Source organism: Myodes glareolus, chromosome 18, assembly GCF_982192425.1.
Source record: "Myodes glareolus chromosome 18, mMyoGla1.1, whole genome shotgun sequence".
Lineage (NCBI taxonomy): Eukaryota > Metazoa > Chordata > Mammalia > Rodentia > Cricetidae > Myodes > Myodes glareolus.
Window position 1 is genome coordinate 58,396,042 of NC_142043.1, and position 13,283 is coordinate 58,409,324.

At 36.5% G+C, this 13,283-nt stretch overlaps 1 protein-coding gene across 2 annotated transcripts in view; it reads left to right on the top strand.

Moving 5' to 3' along the window:
* The window catches only part of Pcdh15 (protocadherin related 15), a 1,307,054-nt gene that overhangs the window by 234,973 nt on the left and 1,058,798 nt on the right, over nucleotides 1-13,283 (top strand). The window lies entirely within an intron of this gene.

A 13,283-nucleotide genomic window follows, 5' to 3' on the forward strand; every position in this document is an offset into this window, starting at 1 on the left:
AAATTTGGTTAAATTTGTTTTGAATTTTTTCAACAAGTCTTCTGTTTGGAGAATATTTTGAAATAATTGATCCATTTGTCTCCGCCAAGCAATGCTTTAGTAGTTACGCAGAGTTCATGTAAGGATGCATTTAACTGTCGCACAAATAAGCAATGGTGAAGGGAGAAAGGGAAGCAAGGGGCACATGGACCTCAAGATTTGAAATTTCAGGGGTTTTCCTTCCAGTAAAGAAGTATAAATTAATAAGCAGAGGCCAATGGAGCAACAAAACACCTGACGCTCAAGTGCTGGAAGGCTGTCATTACTAAGTCCATGAACCTGCAGTGATACAGTCTATCTGAGGCAAGAAATCTTTATTCTCTGTCTGAATGTAACATCACACCAGTTTACTGCAGCACAATTAATAAAAACCCAGAGACAGAAATTGAGGTTCAACCTGTAGGTCAGAAAAGCAAAGCAGCCAGTCACTGGATCTTACTTCTTCCTCAGTCTGAAATGGCCATCATACCTCCAGGAATCTCAGAATGAGACTGTGTCTGAGGGCTGTCTCCTCCCCTTTGTTTACTCTCTAGTGTTGAGATCAAAACTGTGCACCACAACCACCCGGTTTCTAGGGCAAACTAGTGTGGCTACTGGGATTAAAGGTGTGTGTCACCACTGCCTGGTCTGTAAGGCTGAGCAGGACAGCTGCTTTACTCTCTGAACTACAGGCAAGCTTTATTTATTAAAATACAATGAAATATCGCTACAATCTCCTCAAGTTATTATTGGAGTTTTGGATAACTTGCGACCAGCTAGTCATTTCTAAAACCATCTTAAGTGGTAGAGAGGTCGGTTTTATGTCTGATGTGGGTAAAATTATACTGGATCATTAGGTGAAATTAGCAGAGTGCTGACTGCACATGACTTGGGTGTATAATGCTTTTTACTTATCTATCTATCTATCTATCTATCTATCTATCTATCTATCTATCTATCATCCATCCATCCATCCATCTAACCACCCATCCATTCACCCACCCATTCATCTATCTCTCTATCTATCTATCTATCTATCTATCTATCTATCTATCTATCTATCTATCATCCATCCATCCATCCATCCATCCATCTAACCACCCATCCATTCACCCACCCATTCATCTATCTCTCTATCTATCTATCTATCTATCTATCTATCTATCTATCTATCTATCATCCATCCATCCATCCATCCATCCATCTAACCACCCATCCATTCACCCACCCATTCATCTATCTCTCTCTCTATCTATCTATCTATCTATCTATCTATCTATCTATATCACGTGACTTGGGTGTATAATTATTTTTACTTATCTATCTATTTACTTTTATACTTGTAATATGAGATAAGCAATCAAAATGCAGAAGATATCTTCTTTTCTTGTCCTTTCTTCTAAAACTGCACTACTGCAGCGGTTTCTCATTACAGTGGAGCCTCTAACTAAATTGACCTGGAGGAGCCATTGTTTCATCGACACCCTGTGTCTGAATTGTTTACTTGGATTGTGAGTTTTTATAATTTGTTCCTGATATGGCATATCAGTGTTTAATTTAACTCCACATTTCACTGAGGGTATTTCATCATATAAACATGCCTTGGCTTTCTGTTCATTTGACAATTAAAGGGAATCTGTACTGAATGCTTGGCTTTTGTTTTTATCAATTTAGGATGTTTTTCTCCTGTGCAGATGTTTCTATTTCACTGTGATATTTCTTAAGAAAAATTGCTTTGTCATGGACAAGTTTTAATGTAATAGGAAATTGAGAGGCAACCATACCATTTTATACTCCTGTTACCAATTTTATTCCTTCATTTAATTTTTTTACTGGCACCAAAATTTATTATGATCAATATTATAAAGTAATATTAACATTAAAATTGTAGAATCCTATTAGGGACTTAATTAGCATTTCTATGATAATTAATACCATTGGACATATTTATAGGATTGTCTCAACTGTGCAATAATTTATTGAAATGTCTTTTAAATATACTGCCCATTTTCCAGCAACTTGTTTGAATGAAAATGATTAAATTTGGCATTAATTTACAAATAGTAAAAACAAAGTACATTGTTTCAGACTTGGTTCTTAGATTTTCTCATTGTTTCTTTGATAGACAGAGGGTAAGAAGCCCTTGGGAATCTTGTAGGTGTGAAATGTTTTAATGGTTTTTGGAATTCAGAAACTTCAATGCTAACCCCAGGACAGTCAAGACAAACTGAGGTGATTTGCCACACTAGAGACCAATTTCTTTCCTTTTTAAAAAATGTACTGTATTCTATCATTTTATATGTAGGGGTTTTTACATGCAGGTGTATTTGTGTACCATATATATACCTGGTGCCTAGAGAGTCCAAAGTTTTCATTGAATCTCTTAGAACTGCCTTACAGATGTTTGTGAACTGTCATGTAGGTTCTGGGAATCAATGCTGGGTGCTCTAGGAGAACAGTCAGTTCTCCTCACTACTGACCCACTTCTCCACTATTCTTTCTTTATAGTATTTTTTATTAATTCTTTGAAAATGTCACATATGCAATATTGTCTTAATCATATACATCCCTTCAGTTCTTCCTGGGATACCATAATACATCTTTACACAAACTGTTTAGTATGTATATTTCATGTTTCTGTTTGTGCGTGTTCATGAACGACTGCATCCAATTTGTGCTTCCCAGATGTGCCTGGGTGTGGAGCCACCCTCTCCACCTTCCAGTAGCTATCAACTGCCAAGCACTCTGCTGTGAGATAATGCTCTTGGACACTGTAAAATTTTGTCACTCAGATTGGTTTAATAAAATGCTGATTGACCAGTAGCTAGACAGGAAGTATAGGTGGGAAAACCAGAATAGGAGAATTCTGAGAGGAGGAAAGGCAGAGACACTGTTGCTAGCCAGATGCAGAGAAAGCAAGATGACAAGGCCTTTCTTAGAAAAAGTACCAAGCCATGTGGATAAACAGAGATAAAAATTATGAATTCATTTAATTTGTAAGAGCTACTTAGTAATAAGCCTGAGCAATAAGCCAGTTCATAATTAATGTAAGCACCTGTGTGTTATTTGGCACTGAATGGCTGTGGGGCTGGGTGGTTTAGAAATGTCGATCTATAGTTCTTCTTAGCTAGGGATGTTATCTGGGTAGCCCTCCTCCTATCCTCGCTGGATTTTTAACTGGATTGATTTTGTGCAAGTAACCACTGCTATTGTAGGTCTGAGTGTATAACAGCCATGCCATGTACAGAAGATAACCCATCACAGTATTCCTCCTATCTTCTGGTTCTTTTATTCTAACCCTCTCCTATTTCTCCTCATGCACCTTTGCTGACTTTTCTACCCAACTCCATGATTTCTCTGGTTTACCTATATCCCTCAACATCTGTAAATTTTAATTTATACACACCACATACACACACACACACACACACACAGAGAGAGAGAGAGAGAGAGAGAGAGAGAGAGGATAAGTAGATAAATCTAGTTCATCTTGGCAAGCAAGAGTACCAGAAAACATCATGTTCTAATTGACAAAAGAAAAATTGTTATTGGCCAAAGCATGAGAGGGATCCTTTTATCTATGGGACTGGAAAACATTTTGTTGGGAAAAGTCATGAAAAGCCCTCTTTAGTTTTCTTTCAGTTGTTGAATTTTCAGCTGTGAACACAGGCTTTGCAGTGAATGGGCAGCACTGGAGGGCCTCACCAACTCTCAAAGGGCCTGGGCTTTCAAGCATCAACAAAATAAACAGTTCACTCTAACATAAATCTTGAGGCATTGTGTTAGTGTATGAACACCGAAGAGGCAAAACAAAATACGAAAGAGGTACCTTTCTACTCTTTCTCTTTCGTGGCTTTCATATGGACCTAAGTGGCCATTTTATCTACATATTTGACCAGGAAGCTGTCAAGTTTCTTGCCTCCATTCGTGCATCCATCATTTTCTAATATCCTCACAAACATCAAATTGATATTAGCATATATGTATCACATGAAGTCACACCCATCATACACAGAACTTACCATTTTTGTCTGTCTATCACATTCCAAAATATGACCCCAAACCATGATCAATGCTAGAGGCAGAGCATGGACAGAATCTAGTCCCTGTTGCAGCTTGCCTTGGACTTTGCTTTCATTCAAATGTGAAATATCTTTCATTAGTCTTTTCCATTCACATAAAATGATTGTTTTCTAGATTTTTTTCAAAGAAGTTTTATTTTTTTAACTTAGCATTCTATCCATGCTAAGCTTTTTATATTTCATCACATAGTCTGCCTGATGTGTTTTCTATGTTATTTAATACCACTTAAATATTTTAGATTTCAAATGTGGGTATATTATGCAACATTATATGTGTGTTAACTTATTTCCAGCCAGCCATTAGATGCAAAGTCCAGTGTCATGTTGACATGGAGGTCTTGATCATTTTATTTCTATTGGGATGAATGAAAGAATGGAAAAATGCCTTTTGTATTATTTCATACACAAATAACTAGACAAGATCCATCTTGTCCTTTTTCAATATAACAATATGGTATTTTGTGCTAATTAAATGATCATAAGGCAAGCCAGCCCATTAAGCAATTTAAAGGTGACTGCTATAATTAATGATTGTATTTAAATTTTTTTTACCTGGATTAAGTTTAAAAACATATATGTCTACAGTGCTGTAAGACATAGAATGGAATGGACAGGGAAATAGAAGCACTTATCTGCTTTTATAAGCATAGTTATTATATAAATATTCATTGTAGTATTTTAAACCTTCTTTAAATGCTGTTTTTACTTTTGTGGAGTCACTTGTATTTCTACATTGTCAGTAATTTGAAGTGGCACCCTAATTCCTTGCCTTAATGTAGACTTACATTAACATTGTGCAATGTTTGGTATTGTGATCTTGTGTAGAAAACACACACTTAACTGTTGTAAATTAAAGAAATACAACATCTTGATATTCAATTCATAAAATATTTATTAAAAATATTTTGAGAAACTGAAGAGATGGCTAAGTCAGTAAAATTATTGCTCACGAACATGAGTGTAGGCTCCTGGAACCCTTGTAAAATTCAGGGCTTGACTATGTGCATCTGTAAACCTAGTGCTGGATAGATCGAGACAGGTGAAGCTTGAAGGTCACAGGCCAGTCAGCCTAGACCAAGGAATGAACTTCAAAATCATCAGATATGCTACCTTTAAAAATAAGATGGGGAATGACTGAAAGAGGCACCCGGTACCAACCTCTGACCTCCTCAGGCATGTATACGTTTGCTCCTGCACTACATTTACACACACATGCGCACACACACATACACACACACAAACACTCCAAAGGCGACAGATTTTTGGATGGATATCTTTAAATAATTCCAGTGAGAAATTCGGTCAATTCAGTATTACGGATAGAATTTTACCATTGTAGTAATCAGGTACAAATTAATTGCCTTTTGTACACAAGACCTTTCCATTCAGCCAGTAATTTAAGGTCTAAAATGCTGCCAGCAACAGCAGCACTGGAGTAAACCACCAAATTTATCTTGAAAACATAGAGAATGCTGAGGAATTATGCATGTGCATGTGGGCAACATAATTAGCCAAACCATCAAAATATTTTTATGTCATTAGTTTATATGTGTGAAGGACTGTAACAACAAGGGTTCTAATGGTGAAGGTGCTTTCTCTCAGCTTGAAGAGCGAGCTAACTCCTCATGTCCTGTGCACCTTTGAAGAACCGCCGCATCATACTGCAGAGCTTTGAATTTTCTAAAGAAACCTTCCTCCTCCATTTCATTTACTAATTCTTCCACTGTGCGCTCCCACTGTGTGCTCCCACTGTGTGCTCCCACTGTGCGCCCCCACTGTGCTCTCAGCTCTAATAGCACTTGTTTCTATAATGTGCCAGCTTCTTCTGGGGCCTCTGCTCTACCCCATTAGCTCGGCACAAATGCCAGGGTATATCTACACATATATGCTCCTCTCTACAACAGAGTTCATGCCTGTCTAATACTCACTCCTAGAAAAGCAAGAAGGTACTTTGGGGCTTTGCAAGAGCCCCAAAGATACATTTGGAATCTTTGTGTTCTACCATATAGGTTTCAGGGATCTAACTCAGGTCATCAGGCTTGGCTGCAGGTAGGTTTACACACTGAACCATGTTTTTGGTCTCATACAGGTTGTTAAGGGTGTCACACTATGTGAGTCATCTATTTCATGGTATCTTTATAAGCACCTATTCATAAAATCATTGTTGTAGACGGTACAGTGTTTCCACAACAACCAAATGTAGGTATAAACTGTTTACCACATTAATATAAGTTATCTAATATAATAAAATACAATTATTTTTATATGAATTTATCAATAGTTTTTAAAAAGTCTTCTCCAAACACGAATGTTTCATTGCCAGACTTTGGAAGAAATTAAAAAACACATACACAGGCAAAACAAAGTTTTGGTGAAAATGCAATGCCTTCGCAAGAGACCAGAGATCACACAGAATTCACCACTGGAAAGAATGTTGGATACGCTTGATTTTTTTGTGACCCTGAGTTTTGAAAGTAGTATGAATCACAGCTAAAATCTGTCTACAGTGATATGGCTCTGATTTATAGAGTTCAAGACTGACAACAGGGTGTGCAGATTGCCATCATTCAACTCTGACTTTGGGCTTTAAAGAGGTATTATAGAGTTATTCCCATAGTGGAGTGGTTCACCTTCATTTTATGGAGCAATGTGATTGATGGTAGGATGAGAGCCGAGAACAGGCTGTGCCTCCCGTAACAGCGAGGCGCATTTACTGCGTGCAGGAAGCGGCCCACCACTAGCCTCTAGGATGGACACGACTTCGACGTAAATTCATTACTCCATGCAAGCAAATTAAATTTTCCCTAGCAAGTTAATAAAATTCTTTATCAAAGGTGAATTTATCTAATAATACAATGCCACATTTTGAATATAGTATGGAATAGGGGAGCGTTTTTCTTTCATTATACAACGAAAATTACATTATGAAAAAGAAAATTATATCCTCTGAGATTTAGCTTTTTTTTTTTGAAAATGTACACCAAAGTTTCTGCTCTCCTAGTCTTTGTGCTTTTAGTGAAATAAAAATGTTATAATAGCATTATAATATATGGAAACTCAATTCTATGTTGGTTTTATTCTATTGTGATTTTCCCCCATGGTTTTCCTTTATGTCTTTTATTCTATCCTTAAATGTCATTTTCTATAAATTTCTAATTTTTTTTAAAAAATTTACTTGTTTTCATTTTATGTGTATGAATGCTTGCCTGCTTTACGCAAGTAAATCATATGTGTGCCTGGTGCCTTCAGAGGTCAGATGGGCATAGTAGATCTCCTGGAATTTGGATTACAGAAGGTTGTGAGCTGTGGTGTGGGTGGTGGGTACCAAACCCAGGTCCTCTGTGAGAGCAGCCAGTTCTCTTAGCTGCTGAACTATCCCTCCGGCCCCTAATTGACTATTCCTTATTTCATCTCTCAGGCTGCTACCTTTTATCCTTCATGGGCGATTATATTAACTTCCATCTTGTTTAAAGTCAACTTTGTGGACTTTTCCATAATTTTTAGTAGCCATTTCAATTCAAGCTGCCCTTCACATAAATGAAGCTATCTACGTAACTCTACTTTCCTTAATTCTCACATATATTAATATAATATTGACAGCTCTTCCAAATGTCAAAATTACTAAGTGAAAGCGAAACTGAGAGTTTAATAATCTGGTTTAATAACTGCAGTTCATAACTTTTTGTATTAAAACAATACTGAATAGTGTGTGTATATTTAATTTAGATTCATAGTTCTATTTTTCTATAGCCCTATGTCCATTTTTAATTTGTATTACAGCAGATTTAGCTTCTAACTTGACTATCCTTATGACTTAAATAAGATGTCGGTTTTTATTACTTGAGCAGAAACCCCACACAGCTGATAATGGTTCTTCAATAACTACCATAGTGATAGTTACTTGATATTATCTATCAATTTTGACCTGAGTTGTCTGGTGCCTGAAAATGGGGCAGGCATGAGAAGAATCTCTAAATCAGCAATATGAAATGAAACAGCTGATCCCTGCATGTATAACTCAGTTTCTTCCCTTGGGGAATTACACAAGCTGTTTCCTGCATTCCTTTCTTATCCACCTAAATAATCCATATTCATCTTAAACATCCCTTTGATGTATTTTTCTCTAAGGGAGCCCATACATCTGTTCTTGTATATCTGAAACTCTATAATAATCTCAAATATAAATACACAGATCTTGTTCCTGTCATTCTTTTGTAAGCTTCCCAAAGGTACAGATAAGTGATGTTTGTAGGCAAAGATTTAACATTTTCAAATATGTTTTAGCCAGGCCCGGAAATTCAAACTTGTTATCCTAACTACTGAGAAGGGTAAAGTTGGAGGTTTGCAAATTTCAAGGCTGTTCTAGGATACATGATGAGTTAGTGACCAACCTGGGCAACTTAGTCAGACCATATCCAAATAAAACAAACAAAAACCAAACCAGAAGTAGATGAAAACATAACTCAATAATAGATCACTTTCCTAGCCAAAACTAGGTTCGGGGTTCTTCAATCCTCAAAGTAAATATTTATAATATATTACCTACAGTACTGTATTTATACATAATTACTAAAGAAGTTTATCAAGAGAATTTAGCCCCTTCAATATTCATGCCACTTTGGACAAAAAGAGTGAAATTTGGCCATCAAAATAATTGCAGTATTGATAAAACATTGATTTATATTGTTCATTTGATTGAAAATAGTGAGAAAATTAATACTATGTGTGGTTTTCCTTAAAATTCAAATACAGGAAAGGTAACCACGGCTAATTATGCACAATGCTAGAACTGAGAATTATATTACTGACGTAGTAGTTTCTCATAGTTTTTATATTATATTATATGAGACTATTGGGATAAGAGTACCCTCTCATGATATTTATACATAAACTGAACTGAATGTGTAGAACATGCTGAGAATTGTGCACAAATGTTATCACAGTCTAAAATTAGCAACCATCACACTAACAAAACAAAACAAGGCCTTATTTTAACCTATGACCACTCTGATCTTAGCAAATGTTGAAGGTGACAATGTGTATTAGGTGTCAGCAATGACAGTAATGCTAATTTTAAAATTCTGTAATAATTCAGACTTTAAAATAAGTTTCTGTGGGTCGGGCTTTTAGTGTTTCCTTACTGCTAATGTCTGATGGATCATATGAATTTCCTGAAAGCAAATGTGTCTCTGGGCACTATTGAACTGTTACCTATCTTATTGTATAAAATGTTATCCCACAGAACAAGGCATAGGAAATGCTACCTAAAAACTTTATTTACAATTCATCATTTAGCTATATAAACATAAAATCACTTTCCTTATGCATAAGGAATCTTTTTTTTTTCGGTCCACTGTGATGCTTAAGTCACCATCATCAGTGTTTGTCCAATGTTCTTGTATCCTGCTTGCTCTCCCTCCTTGAAAATATAGAGGAAATAGTTCTAGAGATGGCAATTCTAATGCAAATAGAGACACTAAACGATTAGTTTGAATGAAAACACAAATGCATCTTTTAATTTCAACATTATTTTTGTTACTTTTGTTTGTTTGTTTTATTTTTTCAAGACATGGTTTTTCTGTGTAACAGCCCTGGCTGTCCCAGAACTCACTCTGTAGACAAGGCTGGCCTCTAACTTACAGAGATCCACCTGCCTCTGCCTCCAAGAGCTGAAATTAAAGGCATACACTTCCACATCAGGCCCTAATTTAAAGATCTTTTATAAAAAAGGTTTTGAATACATATTTCTAATCTCTGCTTCAGACGATATTTATAGATACTTCAGAATATCAAAAATTCAAACATTTATTAAAATGTGGTTTAAGTGTTGGTTCCATGCAGAAAGCAAATAAAGGAATCATTAGTTAAAATGAAATACAGCCTAGAGGAGGTACCGAGTGTGCAGGCTGTGTTGGGAGCACTTTCTGTCCTGAGAGAGCCTCAATATTGGGGTCAAGTGAGGAGAATTCAAGCATCATGTGCACATGTGAACTACACTTGAGCAGCTCCTAAACGTGCCGTCACATATGACAGTCAACCTCATGTATGCAGATGAGTGAGTGACCATCAGAGAAATCAGAGAAGTGATATCTGATGGTCAGTCTTGATTGTCAGCATGACAATTTAGAATCACCATGGGAACAAATCTCTGGGTGTGGTTGTGAGTATATAGATTAGGCTAGTAAAAGAAAGAAGAACTACCCTATATGTGGGCAGCACCAGCTCCTTGGCTGAAATAAAAGGAGAAAGTGAGCCGAGCACCAGCATTAATTGGATCTCTCTTGACTTACATTGTGGATGTAGTGTGTCCAGGCTCGTCCAACTCCCGATGTCCTGTGTTCTCCACTGTGGTAGAATGTGCTTTAAGTTCTAAGAGAGAATGAACCTTTCTTTCCCTAAGTTGCTTTTGTCAGATATTTATCACAGCAGCAGAAAAAAATAAGTTTCTCACCACAAAAGAGAGGATCAAAAAGTTCATAATCACCCCCATTGTATGTTACACATCCACAAGAAGAAAACGAGGAAGAGAGGTCAAAGGGTGAGAAGAGGAGTTTAGTCTTTTCAAAAAAGAAAGAGTATCTCAGCAGGTCATGATTACAAAATGAGTGGGAAAAATTAAGAAAGTGTTGTACAGTAACAATAAAGGCACTGGGAACAAAAGAGACTAGGCTCTTAAAAGAAAGGTGAATTCTCAGCAATTTTGAGGTAGCATATAAAAATGAATAAGGACGAGTCGATGATATTTCCTTAGATATTAATAAAAGACTGTGGATAAATGATGCCTAGAAATAGGTCACTTGGGTAAAATGTAACAGACAGATGTATTAAGGGAATCTTCAATCTCTTTTCCAGGCTTTTAGTGTGAGCTAAATGCTGATCTAGGGTATTTATATAAATCTTCCAAAGGAGAAAAGAATGTTAATAGACCAATAGTGTGACTACTGGTGTGTTTATGTCACCCTTGTGACACCACCATGAATCCACTGCCTCACAACCTTCAAGATAGACCACAACACTCTCACCCTCTGTTCAAGAACACCTAGGAAGAGGATTTGTACCCTTGTCTTTTGTAAATGTTCCTTTTATGATGTATTTCAATCACATATAATTTAAATCAGTCTCTAATTACTCTTAAATCTTCTTACTGGCATAGATACATTGTTGAAAGTTTATTGTCACCTCCCAACTTCTGTGACTGAGCATCATATACACAGTTTCATCAGAACTTAGATGCTCAAAAAGAGACCTTTCAAGATACTTCTCTTACATCCCTGCTGCCTGGGTTTAAAGCAATTCTTTTCTTTTAAGATAGTTGTAGAGGAGACACAATCTTTCTGTTGGATTCTTGAATATCTTTTCCCTTGTACATAGCACATACACTCTATCAATAAAATACAACAGCCCTGACTTCAGAATATAATGACCTCTCTCATTCTGTATTCCCAGTTACTGTAAGCACCCACCCAGAGTAGAATGATAACCTAATTCTTTTCTTTATTTTCCTCTGAAGCTGTTTTATTCATAGTATCTAGAGTAAAAGCACATTAATCCACAAGTGAAATTATGTCTTTTTTATTTAGGAAACCCTGCAGTGGCTAACCATGCCAGTAATTAAAAGCCACAATCAACATGATGATTTACACAACCCAGATCATTTGCCATCATGGCCAGGCTCTTTTCTCTCTGACCTAAATGGTCTGTGTGATGTTCCTGGAACGTTGACAGACCTCTATTGACAGAAACCAGATTCATCTTCTCTTTCTCTGGAAGCCTTTTCACTTTGGTTTCAATGTGGCTTGTTTGCTTATTCTTGAAAATGTTTGAATATGATTTTTGTGATTAAAAAAACCAACTTGTCTATTATACTTAAAATTACAGACCTACCTTATCTGTCAGCACGTTACATTTTCTCTATAACCACTATCATACAAAATTCAAATATGTAGTCTATTAAATGCAGGTTTTTGTATAGTTTCCCATATAAGACTCATGAGCTGTAGACTTTGGGTTTTTTGGCAACTATAGTAAGAATACCCTTGGAAAATAATGTGCATTCAATGATTGTAATGATTGTTTTCCAAATTGCATGAGTGAGTATTGTTAAATCCATGTAAATCCCTGACTTCTGTCTTCTGCCAATGTAAGTTGATCAGGGTTAGGTCTTTACCACAACGCCTGCCAATTGACATATTGTCTAGTGACCCAGAACTTGAAGAGTGTGATTTCTCTCAAAATAGATTAGATGAATCAAGCTGAGCCTCTTTCAGCATTTTGAACTGACAACTACAACAGTCTTGACAGATATGTTTGGAAAGTAAACCAGAAATGTCATTATATCATGGGAGCTAGAAGAAGAGGTGTGAAAACACAGATGGATAGATCAGACAGAAGCTTTAGTAAACAAAAAAAATGATGTTTCATCTAGGGCATAGGGATGTAGCTCAAGTGGTAGAGACATTACATTGCATGCATAAAGGTCTAGTTTCAGGTCCCCGGAACACATCAACTAAATCATGCATACATATGTGTACATGCATATGTTCATACACACATACCACAAAACACAAACAATTTATTCTGTGAAGAAAAAGTCAGTGAACTGATTTGTAAAATTCTATGATAGATAAGATAAATACATTCCTCTTTTCCAGAGTTGTAGACATCATATACATTTCCACTTGACTAAACAAAAAATATCCTTAAATTCTATATTTTGCACTAAATATATTTACAAAAATGTCTTTTTCCAAGCTGGATCTGATGTCAACTTCTGTTACTTACCTGCCAAGTCTGACTGACTGGAATGTGTAAAGTTCCAAGGAAATCCTTGGATGTTCCTTTGTCGAGTGCTTGCTACCTAGCATTGGGAATTACTTTGATCCCACCTGCTGGAACCCAGGCATCCTGTGGATTTAGTTTTCATATTCCTAAATGAAGCTTTGGGAATCATATTGTGAGCCCTGTCCTGTGCTACAGAGGCTCCAGCTTCCTAGAATACAGATCTGAGTCTCACAGTTCATCTCCACCATTGGCCTGCAGGACAGAGGCTCAGGTCCTCGCAATACCATAAAGAGCACAGAAAACCTTTTTTTGCATCTAGAGTTATCAAAACCTCATTCTCCATTGGTGATTTCATTTGAAGGCACTTTTCCTAAAAGAAAAATATGGAAGACTGGGGCCACA